Genomic DNA, 14299 nt, shown 5'->3' on the forward strand with positions numbered 1-14299 from the left:
GTGTAGGCCCGACATATTTAGTGCCTAAACCTCGCCTTAGGTCGGAGGGATCGACATATGGATTTCCCAATTCGTCGAAAGCCTCTGATGTCTCCTCCTGATTGCGACTTGTTTCTCCGATGGCGTAGATCTGATGATATTTTGAGTTCTGAACTTCGCTTGGTTTGGTGACACCATCATAGAGATTGGTGAAGACCTTTCCAATAGAGATGGACTTGTCGATGAACTCGAAGCTATCGGTGTCGCTCGAATCATCGCTTATATAGGAGTCCGCGGATGACTCGAAGGATATGTCGCTGAAGATCTTGGCGAGTTTTTCGCTTGCCTTGGTGCCGATGAAGAGTGGCGACGAAATCTCCTCGTCGTCTGACTCGATGGATGATGCTGAGCTTGAGAAGTCAGGTTCAACCACCGATAATCCCGATGAGATCGGAACTTCGAGACGATACGCTCCTTCTTTCTCGACGCGGAAGTGGAACTTTCCAAACGTCATCTCCATGGGCTCCTCCAGATACGCATATGCATCCAAACGGGAGGGTGGGTGAGGTACAAAATCAATTAGACCAGTTTCGATCTGTTTACCTTTGTCCATGATGTTGCTTGCCACCGATGAAGTCGACGATCTTGAACGTGCCATCGAGATCAGCTCCTTGTCGCCTCTAGATCCCACAGCCGGCGCCAATTGACAAGGTATTAACTTGTCAATGCCTACAAGTAGTAGACTAGGGTTTCGTTGGATGTAGAGGGCAAGTAGATCTCGAAGGTTGCAGCCGAAAAGTACTCGACGATGTAAAAACTAGGGTTTGTGAGACAGTGAATCGATTCTTTCTTTGTCCCTCGACTCCCCCTTATATAGGAGGCGGAGCCGAGGGATTCGTGATACACAAGTTTACAGAGTCCGGGAGGGTTTCTGACCCGTCCCGCAAGATTACAAACGATGACTCCTATTACAACTCTAGCCTTCCTTAATAGTATCTTGGGCTTCCGAATCTTCTTATTCTTCGGGTCGTGGACCTTCAGTAAACCCCGGGTACCATCTTCGGCAGGCCCATTGGGTATGCCTATGTCAGCAGCAAGGATGGAGACGCCCGCATTGACGATGAATCTGGAGGCGACCAGCAGCTACGCGAGCTGGTGCGCTGGTATATCGTGAGTTAACCAGGGAGGGAGAGGATATGGAAGGAAGCAGCGGGAGGTTATTTCTTGATTTCCCATTCATGTGCTCTGGATCTGCATGTTTGGATGTACTGTTTTTCTTGCTAAATTGGTTGATGTTTTATCTGATGACTCGTCTGTTGCTGTTTCTTGCAGTATGAAAATGGATTTCAGTCAGAAGAGTCGTAGAAAAATGATACTAAGGTGCGCGGTGGCCATGAAAGGAAAGATGGTTTCGACGCACACTACTTACCTGGTAAAATGAAGGTACTTTGTTATGTATATTATGTGTGTCCGATCAAATGGGAGAATTTTGTTTCCTTTTTTTCCTTTGCGTCCTGCTATTTTTTACAGAGCGCGGTAGTGTTGTTTCTCCATTTTTGTTTGAGGACGTAGCCCCTAGCTAAGTAAAACTATCAGTGACCGGCTGATTTATAGACAGTTAAAAATGAGAATTCTTGTTCATGCTGTAATAATTTGATTGAACTTTTTATACATATCTAACTAACAGTACGGTTTTAGAATGTCGCAGCTGAAACCCCCAGCTTGCACCTACTTGTAACCTGTAATAATTTACAATATCTTAGTCTCATTGTAGCACATTCTGCTGATTTTGTGTTCTTGAATGCCGCTGCTCGCGTCACATATTATTCTAAGTGAGTCAGAGTTATTTTTGCAGATCAGCCACTTAGTTGTATATATTGTTTTATTCAGATTTTGTATTCTAATTGTTAGTAGCCAGTGAGACTGGTTCAAATATTGTCAGATATGCGAAGTACCTTTTTAACAGTGACATATAATCCGGCTTTGGTTGCTTGCCTCCATAGTTTCAGCTGATGATTAGTTGCCTCTGCATGTGTCTATTTTATTAGTTCATGCTGATACAAAAAGTCCATTTACCATATGTTGATTTACAGCCTACGATTCGATGCATTCTCAAGTAAGTGTTCATATTATATAATTCAAGGTTCTAGCTGGTTTTTTCTCTCAAATGAAATAATGGTTGTATAGGGCATTCCATTTATTTTCTTTTCATAATCCATGGATAGGTTCATGACCTTGGTTTTATGGTTGATTCAACCATATTGAGATAAAAGATTACATCGTTCTTTTTGACATTATTTTTTTTTTAGAATGTAGCATCTCCAAAGAAATAAGACAAACCTACATTTTGTTTGATGGTGGGTTCTTTGGGTTAGTGAACAGGACCCGATCATCTTATCTTTGTGCCTTTGTAAGAGTTTATGAGGCTTAATGAAGTTATCAGATAGAAATGGTTTTGTACCTTTGGCATCGTCTATAGTTGTCTATATATGATCTATCCCCTTTGTATTTTATCTGTGTAGTAGGGAAGTTCGACGGAGCTAAATTCAAAGCAGGCTCGTCTTTATTATACATATGCAATATTTTCTTTGTTCAACAAGCTTCCTGCTCTTTGTATTTACGATCAGGCCCATAGCTATCAGATATTCAGGCCTTATGCTTTCCTGCGCTATTTTGTGCCTCTGCATTGTCGCGCATGAGGGCTGACAGTGACAACAATCGGGTCAGGTATCGCTTCAGTTCTGCTTCCTTCTCTCTCTCGCTTTATTTCCAGCTGCTGTAGGTAGACTACCAACGCCTGATGCATGCATGTATGTGTTGTGTTTCAGGGTTGGAGCGTGATGCGGTGATGCTTCAGAATTGAGGTCAGTTAATATTTTGCGTTTATGTTGTATCCTGAATTTGTTACGACTCATCATAGAACATGTTCATTTTGCTTGGCTGTTGCCGTTGCCCGTTACACAGTCATCATAGAATAGCTATTGTATTTGCATGCTTGCTTTCAAGGCATCTATGGGAAATAGCTATATTTATTCATTGTCAGGTTAGAAATTCCTTCTCACGTTTTTCTCTTTCAGCTCTATGTATTTCAGAGTACAAGGTATATTGTCCTGCTACTCCTTGCCTGGTGGACTAGGGTGTGAGTGTGTGACGAGCAATCCAAGAGGTGAGTCCAAATATTCATCCACTCTGTGTTGCTTGCTCTCTGGTTTGTGTGCAAAACATAGAAGTATTCGGACTTTGTCATGTAGAGAGTATTTTCAATAGTAATTAGCACCAGGCCCTGATTAGCACTATGTCCATACTCAAATATAAACAAGTGCAAACCTTTTCAGTATGAGTAGAACAAGGCCACAAGCTCTTGCAGCTAGGTCTGCTAGATTCGTCCATACATTGAGCACGGTTTGTGTGCTGCGAGTGCATGTTCGCGTCTTTGCTCTAAATATTTTTTTATATTAACTTTCAGTGTTTAGTGCAATACAGCAGTGGCCTATCGGTACATTTACTCACTACTTATAAGCTAGGATTTCGACTCTTCTGCTGTAAACTTTCAATTACTAACTTTAGTTGTTTTGGATCTTCTAAAAACGAAAAGAGATGGACGTGGAGCTGGCCAGGTACAGATGTACTGTAAACTTTAGTTGTTTTGGATCCTCTGTAAACGAAAAGAGGTGGAGTTGGCCAAGGTGGCAAAGAACATCAACGACCTCACGGACGCGCAGCTGTTCTTTATGACCGTCGGCTCGAGGGTGACTAGCGACCTCACTAAACTATTGTGCAGTTGGTCTTCCTCAGCTCTGCTTCACAAGTCCCTCGCCAGCAGGAAACACTAACACCGAGACATCACCTGCAGCAGATGCGGAAGCTGCACCACCCCCGAAGAAAAAAAAGTGGGGAATGGGCAGATGTATGTGTTTAAAGAAGAAAAGTAATTGATTCTGTTTACCATTTTTTTTACTAAATCCTACGCATAACAGATCATCCAGGATATATGAAGGCATGAAGGTCACGAGTAGCCGATCGTAACAGACCTGTTGTTCAGTATTGACAAAAAGCTGCACCCGTTGTTCACCCAGGATGGCAATGAAACGATGGTGTGGTAGAAGGTACCCCTCTAAGATGCCCTAATGGGGCACATGATGTACCTTACGATGCTACAAACTGTGCATACTGGTGTCCAATGTAAATCTTTGTTTACTGACTTGTCTGTGACATACATAAACACAAGTGAAACATTTTAGATATGCTTATGTTCTGTTTCTTTTCACTAACAAGAATACTACCCGACTGTGACCATGTAACCGAGAAACTACAATTTGGGAGATCCAAAAATCCCAGCTTACATGATAAGAATGAAATTTATTGCTTCCAGTAATTAAGTGTATCAGATTTAAAGAGTTATGGAGATTTTTATCTTAATTGCTTCCACTAAAACCTAAGAAAGGTAAATATTGCAGCTATTTTTTTATCACAATTATAAAGAGATAAATATTGACATCAGCTCCACGGGATCGTGCGCCAAGGCACACATCTAAATCTAGTGGATGCTATGAGTAGACATTTCGTGCTATCTCACATAAACCGTTATGCTGGAAGCATATAAATTTAACCTTTTATACCTAGGTCTGGGCACAACAAAATAGACGCAAAAAGGGACGAACTAGAACCTAGATTTGAGTAGAAAGCAAAGAGAAGAATCAAGTCGGAAGTACTTACTATTGTAGAACAGCGCTGGCGAAGCAGTTGAGGGAAATAGCCTTCTGGTCCTGGCGAAGCAAAGCAAACACCGAGGTGATGGACACATCAGCCGTCTACTGCGGCGACGACACTCTGAAGCGGGACAGCAGGAGGTGCACCTCCTGGGGTGCTGGAGGAACCACGGCAAGTCGAGGTGCGGGCAGCGCAGGGGAGATGAGCCTGGTGGTGCGCTCCGGTATGCTGGAGCATGAGATTGATGGCGGCGAGGAGCAGGTCGATCTAGCTAGGGGAGGCGGCATGGACGATTGTAACCGGCCCGGAAAAAATCGGGATAAAGATCGCGTGGTTAATGGGAGAAACTGTCGTAAAAAGCAAAGCCGATGTAGGGCCGTTCGTTGCAGGCAAGATGGACGGCGTCTGATTGGTCCGACGATTAGCTTCCCATGGGATGAGGATATGTAGTATTTACCAAAGGAATTTAGTGATAATACCTATGCTACCTTGAAAAATACTAAAGTTGTGCATGAGCATTATGATCAAAACCTACGCTTGGGGAAGAATCCAACAATGCACCTCTAAATATGCTTGCTAGCTCTACTACTAAAATTATTAATGAGAAAGAGGAATATGATGATGTCTTATATGATGGTCCTATTTTTCCTAAAAATCCTCCATGTTTAGAAATTTTGACAAATTTATATGAGGATAAAAATGATGAAAATGTTGATTCTGATAATACTCTCACTAATGAGAGTCCTACTTTTTTTTTTATTTCTCCTAATTACACCATAGAGGAGAATTTTCTTATGTTGAGAACTTCTTATGTGTTTTGCAATTGGCTTTAGTCCAAAATCTTTGTTGCAACCATGATATTGAACTTAAAAATGATGATAATAATTATTTCGGAACATGAAAGCATGCTAATGAATTCCATAAAATGATCAATGACCCTCTTTATGTGCCTAAAGTATCTAAGTTGCATGATCCACATAGTTATATTATTAAATTTGCTTCTAGTGATCGCAACTACTATGAAAGAGGAGGTGACAAGTGCCCTCCTTATGCTTGTGAATATTATAGGGTGTACACATATAATCGTAATATGCATGGTTATACTTTTGTTTGTTGTGATTCATTCATCTAGAATATGCCCATGCATAGGAAGAAAGTGAGGCTTCGTTGCCATTGTTTATATATCTTGTGTTCCTTATTGCCATGTTTTGACTTGACTATTATCTTGATTGGTATGAGCACACCTTGGGACCCCGGTATTTAGTTTTCACTTTACTCCATGATAATAAAGTTTTAATCTTAGTTTTTCATAGAGTACACATAAATTACCAAGTTATTACCCATTTGGATGTTTTAAAGATGTGAAACAAAATGGGAGTCGTTGATTTCTGCGCTGCACTTATTAGTGCACGATTTTTCTAATTTTTCGGTAACTCCTTAAATCTTCTCTATATGCACAATAATTGGCTAAAATTCCTAACATGTCTAAGTGGTCAAAAAAATTCCATTTTGTTGCTGCTAAATGTTTCGACGGATTCCTCTTAATATTAGAACCATTCTTTTAAGTATCAAAATGTTTTTATCAAAAAATTGATATACTAGAATGATTAGGACATTATGTGCTCTCTGTTTTATAAAGAAATAATTTTATCTTTGAACAAAATGGCAGAAAGCATATTATTCCTGTGCCACTAATGTCACCCCATAGAAAAGAAGTGGGAGAAAATTTTGTGTTTAATGCCCCATATGGTGGCTGGCAACTGAGCCGGTTTCGAAGCCCGGCAGACCTTCCTACATTCTTCCGCAGTACTGCAGCACTGGTTACCTGCCATTGTTAAGCAGCAGAAACATTTCTCTCAGTTGCACTTGTCCTTCAAACACACTATAGTAGGGGGGGCGGGGGGGCGGGGCAACGGCCCCCTGCCTTAGAAAAGCTTTGCCACTATGAACAAGGAGCTCTTGATGTCGTTTTGCCCAAGGACCAAATTAGGTGGACAAGCATATACTTACAACAATAATTGTTGGCTGCGGCTGCTTCAGCGATAGCAGCGGCTTTCGCGGCGGCTAAACCCTAGAATACTCCCGGGTAGGCCATAAGGAAGCCTATGGCCGCGTTGATGCCACATGCGGCATGAGTGAGAAGCACGGCGGCCTCGTACCGAGCGCAGAAGTGGGGAGGCAGAACGGTGCACTTTTTCAGCCCATTGTTGAGGTACTCCACAACTGACGCTGAACTCGTGCTAGCCGCGAACAAGAACACCAGCGTGATCTGTACGCACGAACGAATATGCATGGGATTAGAAATTCAAAACATCACACAACATTGAGGCACGTACATACGACGTATGCAAGATTCAAGAGAGCTAGCTAGCTTATTACCCACTCGGAAACCACCGTGCTTCAATGAGAATAAGAGATTGTCGTGGCCTTGTTTAGAATTGAAAACTAGTGCTTGACCTGCCCCAACTCGAACCAGCCCTCTGCTCAACCTGAACCACCCCACCACGGCACACACCCAGACTCACACCACGGAGTCCAAGAGAGCTGGGTAATAAGCTAGCTAGCTCTCTTGAATCTTGCATACATCGTACGAGGTACGTGCCTCAATGTTGTGTGATGTTTTGAATTTCTAATCCCATGCATATTCGTTCGTGCATACAGATCATGCTGGTGTTCTTGTTCGCGGCTGGCACGAGTTCGGCGTTAGTTGTGGAGTACCTATACAATGGGCTGAAAAAGTGCATCGTTCTGCCTCCCCACTTCTGCGCTCGGTACGAGGCCGCCGTGCTTCTCACTCATGCCGCGTGTGGCATCAACGCGACCATAGGCTTCCTTATGGCCTACCTGGGAGTGTTCTATGGTTTTGCCGCCGCGAAAGCCGCTTCTGTCCCTGAAGCAGCCGCAGCCAACAATTAATGTTGTAAGTATATGCTTATCCACCTAATTTGGTCCTTGGCCAAAACGACATCAAGAGCCCCTTGTTCTAAGGCAGGGGGCCGTTGCCCCCCTTGTCCTCTTGTGTTGAAGTGGATTGGGACACTTCAAATTGTTATTTTGTTGTACTTTATTTTCTTGTATCAAATCAACCTCCACCACTCAATTAAATTGTCTTGTGCATAATCATCTAAAACTTGTGACAATTTAGTCCAAGAAAATATTATCTTTTCCTTCTTGCTCCTGCGAATCGATACCTCACTTCCACATTGAGAGGTGTTATAGCAATCCCCTGCTCTTGGGGGTTATCACATGCTAATGGCGACACTCGTGGTTTCCGAGTGGGTAATAAGCTAGCTAGCTCTCTTGAATCTTGCATACGTCGTATGTACGTGCCTCAATATTGTGTGATGTTTTGAATTTATAATCCCATGCATATTCGTTCGTGCGTACAGATCACGCTGGTGTTCTTGTTCGTGGCTAGCACGAGTTCAGCGTCAGTTGTGGAGTACCTCTACAATGGGCTGAAAAAGTGCACCATTCTGCCTCCCCACTTCTGCGCTCGGTACGAGGCCGCCGTGCTTCTCACTCATGCCGCATGTGGCATCAACGCGGCCATAGGCTTCCTTATGGCCTACCCGGGAGTATTCTAGGGTTTAGCCGCCGCGAAAGCCGCTGCTATCGCTGAAGCAGCCGCAGCCAACAATTATTGTTGTAAGTATATGTTTGCCCACCTAATTTGGTCCTTGGGCAAAACGACATCAAGAGCTCGTTGTTCATAGTGGCAAAGCTTTTCTAAGGCAGGGGGCCGTTGCCCCCCCCCCTTACTATAGTGTGTTTGAAGGACAAGTGCAACTGAGAGAAATGTTTCTGCTGCTTAACAATGGCAGGTAACCAGTGCTGGAGTACGGCGGAAGAATGTAGGAAGGTCTGCCGGGCTTCGAAACCGGCTCAGTTGCCAGCCACCATATGGTGGCAACGATTGATGGATGAGGGGCCACCATATTGGGCACTAATTGAATGCTTGATTATCGTATCCGCCTATCTGCCTATCGATTGACTTGTATCTGTGTGTATGTATCCAGATTGTATCCGCCTATCTGCCTATCGATTGACTTGTATCTGTGTGTATGTATCCAGATTGTTGCGCTGCTTAGAGCATCTTTAGTCGTATTCCCCAAACGACGTCCGGCAAAAACGCCGAATTGGTCGTTTGGGGGACGTTCGGACCGAATTTGCGTTTGGAGGAGGTCACTTTCCTAGCCACGTCCCCCAAACGCGACCTCCAAACAAAAAGCAAGTGTAAAAGTCGTGTCTGGCGTCCTTGATAGAACCTCTATACACAGGGGATGGGCTAGGGACGCCGGACAATATTTGGAGCACGTCCGGACCGAAGCGGTCTTTGGGGCACGCGACTAAGACGGTTTTTTGGCTGGCATCCTGATAATCCCTTTGGGTGACGCTTTGGGGAACGCGACTGGAGATGCTCTTACATTGTCTTTATGATCTATAAATAGCACAAGGTTAGTTCGACTAGTCATTGATCTAGTACTAGTATAATAACTATACTAAACCTGAACGATTTCGATTTTTCTCAGTTTTTTGAGATTTTTTTGAATTAACGCTAAGTTGAACACGTGTGTTTCATTGTTAGTTATGTACTTGCTGATTTTTTTCTGTGTACCACTTGGTACTCTATAGCATTTAGGCTATATGCTAAGTTCCCTGTGGTGTTGACACATGTGTCGTGCTGAGCGTTTCCTTTCCTGGGCTGTTTTGGATGTGGCCGTATCTAGGATCTGGTTAAATAGTGGTGGGCCATCGTAGGGTCAGCAACTAACCATATGGAAGATCTGTCGGGCGTCAAAGCGGTGGTCGCTTCCTACGTGTAGCATATCTCTAGAAAATTCCCCTCCTTTCTCATCTCTACAAATCTCACGTGCATCCTTTTGTCCTGATCTCCACTTCATCCCTGTTTTCGCCGCCTTCCACCATTAACCGTAAGCTTTGATGTCCCTGGTGCCGCCGGGCCTAGCCCATCCGCTCCATCCTCGCCGCGCCGGGCCGCGCTGACGGGCGAAGCTCGATTGGCATCTGCGGGCCCTTCTCTCTTCCCTGTTCGGTGGTGGACGGCGGGGACGATAGTGGCGTTGCGCTAGCGCACTGCGCAATGGCACGGCGGCTCGGTGGTGAGTTCTGCAGCCTGGCGGTGACCGCTGGTGGCGGATCGGTAGACGTTGGACGTCGACGTGGATGTTTGGCGGAGTTGGCAACCATGGCTGCGGCGGTGGCCGATTTGGTTCGGTCCGAATCTGGATTCCTCCCTCTAAAGGTATGCTAGGCTCGGGAGGGTGGCTGGACATTGGCCCTTGGCGGTAAAGGGTTTACCGGTGGGGGCTGGTGGTTGTGCTGGGAATTGGAGTCGGAGATGGTTGTGGTCGGCGCTGCCGAGGTTAGCCGGCGGCCGGTGTGGCCAGCTGATTTGGTGGTCCCCGTCAAGATCTGGAGACGCCATATATGGAGAGTCCTGGGCTCCGGTGCAGGGGCGGGACGTTTCCTCCTCCTTGCTCAGGATTGGCTTTCCCCGCAGTGCGTTTCCACTGGGCAGCCATGGCGGCGATGCTTCCTGGCTTTGCCATCCCTGTAACCATTCCTTGTGGTGGGATCTTGATAATCAGCTGTTGTTTGGCCTTCATCATCCATCGGTTTGTCTTCTTCTCATCTGCGTTCTTCTTGAGCGGACCAATTTTGGGAGTTTGCTGGTATGTGTGTTCACGATTTGATCTTTGGTTTCTTGATTCATGTTTGTAGGCTGCGCTGCTTGATGTGATGGTTGATGGCTGGTTACCGCTGGGTTGTGTCCAAATCTGGTTTGCGTCCTTGCCTCCATGTGTCTTTGTCAGCTGATGATATTGGTGGTCCGGCTTTGGCAGGCTGCATTCCAGTCTGGCTTCCGTGGTTGCTTAACACTTTGAAAGGTGTCAACAATTCTGAATTTCATATGGATGCTCGCGGGCTAGAATTCCTCAACGAAAGTGACCGGGTAATTGTATTACCAGTAAGTTTCTTTTTTTTTCTTCCCATACTGAAAGCAAAATAAATCTGAATGCAATCAAAATAGGCTCAAAGTGTTGGTTCTCATGGCCTCATGCAGCGGATTAACCAAAATTGTCGAGCATTTAATTCATCATCCAAAAAAGTATGCCTTCCCTATGTAGTTACATGAACTCCTTACATGACCTTGCACAGGCTGGCGTTAATCGACGTATATGAAACTTTAGTCAAAGGACTCATCATTTAATTAAAATGGGCATGTTTATTTTTTCTATGTACACATCATAACAGAATTCCATGAATCCGCATTCATTCTTTGGTCGATGTTTCAGATATTTGCATCAGATAGTTCCAAAATGACTGGCTATTGCTGTCCAACAAATATTTGGAACAGATTGCAGGTGATTTTTTTGGGTGAATTTTATTACACAATTTATGACACAAATTTTATGCACTGTAGATTTACTGTGTAGCATGGGGTAGCTATTGCTCTACGTGTTCGTCAACTGGTAAAATATATCACTACATGCGAAATTCTGATTCATAAATTCATGTTGTTTGCTTGGTCCTCATTGCTGGTTTCTCCTAAGTTTTGAAGCTAACATTTCAAAAAGAAGAAAAAACCGCACACGTAGGCAAACATACTCATTGTCTAGGTGATTAATTGTATATAGGGTGATATGTTACCCCTCACACACTTTGCATGGTCATATTTATGGAAGGAGATGGTGAAATTTTCCTTCTGTTATTTTCAGAAATAAGTTTGAAACTGAAGCGGAAAACTAATTTGTTCCATCAAGAGAGCATCACAGGATTCGTCTGCCCTTTCTCATGTTGTTCTGCAGGCGGTATCAAATGTTACTTGGAGCAAAATAGGTATTATTCTCTGCTGCTCTTAAGAACTACAAACTGTGCAATGTAACAGGAAACTCCTCACTAGAAAAATCACAACATATTTACTTATTTTTTCAACTTAAAGTGTCACTTGTTTTTGTTGACTTACTAGAGAGAATTGATTGACCATCAACTCATAAAGATGCTGCCACCCTCTCCATTTCATTTTTCTGATCTTGCTGCAAATTTCTTCTACAGCATTGCCTGAAGATAAGTGATTAGCATGGATATTTGTAAATGACCAGCATTGTTCAAGATTCCAGCAGTTTTCTAAAAGAGCATACTTTGGGATATGGAACCTGCAAGATCAGTTGATTTGGCTGACCATGAGAAAGAAGCCAGCCAGATATTTATATGCTAATTATAAAGCCTGTCGTTTTTGTTGCTAATCTTGCTGAACCTGATAAAAGTCCCAATTATTCCATGCTTAGCCTCATAATGGTTTTTGACAAGCTTTATTTTTGTTGTACAATGGCAATTAACCAACATACATTCATGTGCGGCCACTATACTCTAGAAATGGAAATTAATGGTGAACAAAATAATGATTTATTATATACAATTGCACTTTGTTTGTTTATTGTTACTTCTTACACTGGGTGGAGTTTGCTTGCTGTAATGTAGAATTATTTTCAAATTTACTCATTCTTATATATGGTAAATTGTTATTATGTTTACTGTTACGTCCACTATTATTCACTTGTTGTAGGATACCTTATTTAGCCTTCTATGTGATTTCATGCTTGGATAGCTTTAGACTGGTTTATGACAAGGTTTCTTTTGATGTACAGTGGTAATTAACTAGGTTTGATTCATTTGAGGCCACTGTACTCTAAAAATGGAAATAGTGATTAAAATTACAACTTATTATATCCAAGTGCACTTTGTTTTCTTATTATTTTTTATTTTATCTCCTTTTTCTACCACTGGAGCTTGCTACCTCTCATGTATTTGGAAAAGTTGATCATTCTTATGTTTGGTAAATGAGATATTCTACTACCACTCAGAATATGGGACTCTGAATGAGTCAACTGCATCTTAAATCAACTTATATAATGTAAGCTAGAGCACCTGAAGGGATGTGTTATACATCAACTTATTATAATGTAACCCAGAGAACCTGAGGGGATCGGTTACTTCAACATATATTAGGCATTATCTATTTCTATAGTTGACAAATTGGTACCCTTGCATTTCGTTTGTATTTGAACATGGTGCCCTTTTGTCCAGGTTTTTTATATTCCGTGATTTTTTACAACTGTGAGATTATTTTAAATGATTTAAAGATAACATTGTTGATGACCAATACATTGTGATTTTACAGTATGGTGTACTTGCTATATATTTCCTTTTTGCAAAACAATATTTCGTTTATTTATGTTTCACCCAATGTGTTCTAAAAATATTTACGCTTACCGTGTTCTGGTGTAGATGATCTGGTGTCCATCGGAGTATACGGAAATATGATAAGAAAATAAATATTTCAGAGATGGCCCATTCACAAATCTCTCGGATAGGAGAGCCACGTAAGCTATTTTTTTCTTGAAATCCTTCACCAAGGTTATTGCCGCCAAGACACATACCTCTTGTGGCATATGTATGGATGATTAGGCCAATAAATTCATTTTTATATTGGTTCATAATAATTTTGGGGAAAAGAGATTTGTTCTGATGCTTTCAAGATGTGCTAGGATCTTCCCCAGCATACTCTGTTAGTTAGCCTAAATTCCAGGCAACCCTCCTGCTAACATATGGGTTGGACTTAAACATCCAAAAGGCTCTTCTTATGGTGGACGATATATGTGTTTCTTTACTTGTGAGTACAGTAGAGGGCTACAAGTGTTCTCTTAGATTAATAACATACATTTACTATATGTGGGTTCTTTTTCAAATTGTCGCTCTTTTGTTTGTCACCTCAATTTGAAATAGCTAAGCAAGTAAAAATTGTGGATTGAGTGCAAAGATTTTCGCCATTCACGGTCCTTAAAAAGGTTTCTGTAGTATATTTAACTGTCACTGGACTTTTGTAGTCAAATACTTTTATTAGTGGAAAATATAACGAATGGCAATTTAGAACTGCAGATCCAATGCAAGGAGCTTTTGTTGTTCTGGTTCGCGATCTTGAACCTATCGAGACACTGACTGATGATACACTTACGTCATATAGATGAACTCCACATGAACTGCTTTGGATGGAGTGAACCTGAAGATTTAGAAGATCAGCTTTTCATCTATTACAATGGCATTATGTTTTCTTTAAGTATTCATAATTTTGTGCTGAACCATGTCTGAGGATTACAGACATGTACCATAGATGTCAAGAATACAAGATTAATAGTCAATAAGATGTTTTCAATTGCATAGAAATAGAGCTAGGAAAATGAGAACTATGTTAGCAAGTTATATGGTGCTGTACCATTCAAGTGAACCAAGTACTACAACTATACCATCTACTATTAACTTACTCTACATAGTTTATCGGGATTTGTTCATCAATCTAGCTGCATGACGCAAAGATCCAATAGAGCGCAGGAAAACATCACAACATTGCATCGCTCTATCAGCTCTACCATGAATACCATGAATACAGGAACCAATTCTCACACCTTAATCGTCAGCCTAGCGCGGCGTGCCGCCGCGTCTTTCCTTGCTAGTAGTATATATGCATATTCACGATTGAACACATGTATGGAACACTTACAAAGTTTTGTCTGCCAAATCCAATAAG

General features: G+C 42.3%; 1 long non-coding RNA gene across 4 annotated transcripts; it reads left to right on the forward strand.

The window, feature by feature from the left end:
* The first annotated feature begins 10366 nt into the window (after nucleotides 1-10366).
* Nucleotides 10367-14012, forward strand: LOC124692037. 4 transcript variants are annotated; one of them, XR_006999276.1, is made up of 3 exons: nucleotides 10367-10385; nucleotides 10557-11553; nucleotides 11770-14012. It is a non-coding gene; the product is annotated as an uncharacterized LOC124692037 (long non-coding RNA). The 4 variants fall into 4 exon arrangements; XR_006999277.1 differs by lacking the exon at nucleotides 10367-10385 and having other exon boundaries at nucleotides 10460-11352; nucleotides 11433-11553; XR_006999275.1 differs by lacking the exon at nucleotides 10367-10385 and having other exon boundaries at nucleotides 10460-11333; nucleotides 11433-11553.
* The last annotated feature ends 287 nt before the right edge of the window (nucleotides 14013-14299 follow it).

The sequence above is a fragment of the Lolium rigidum genome, chromosome 2, assembly GCF_022539505.1.
Source record: "Lolium rigidum isolate FL_2022 chromosome 2, APGP_CSIRO_Lrig_0.1, whole genome shotgun sequence".
NCBI lineage: Eukaryota > Viridiplantae > Streptophyta > Magnoliopsida > Poales > Poaceae > Lolium > Lolium rigidum.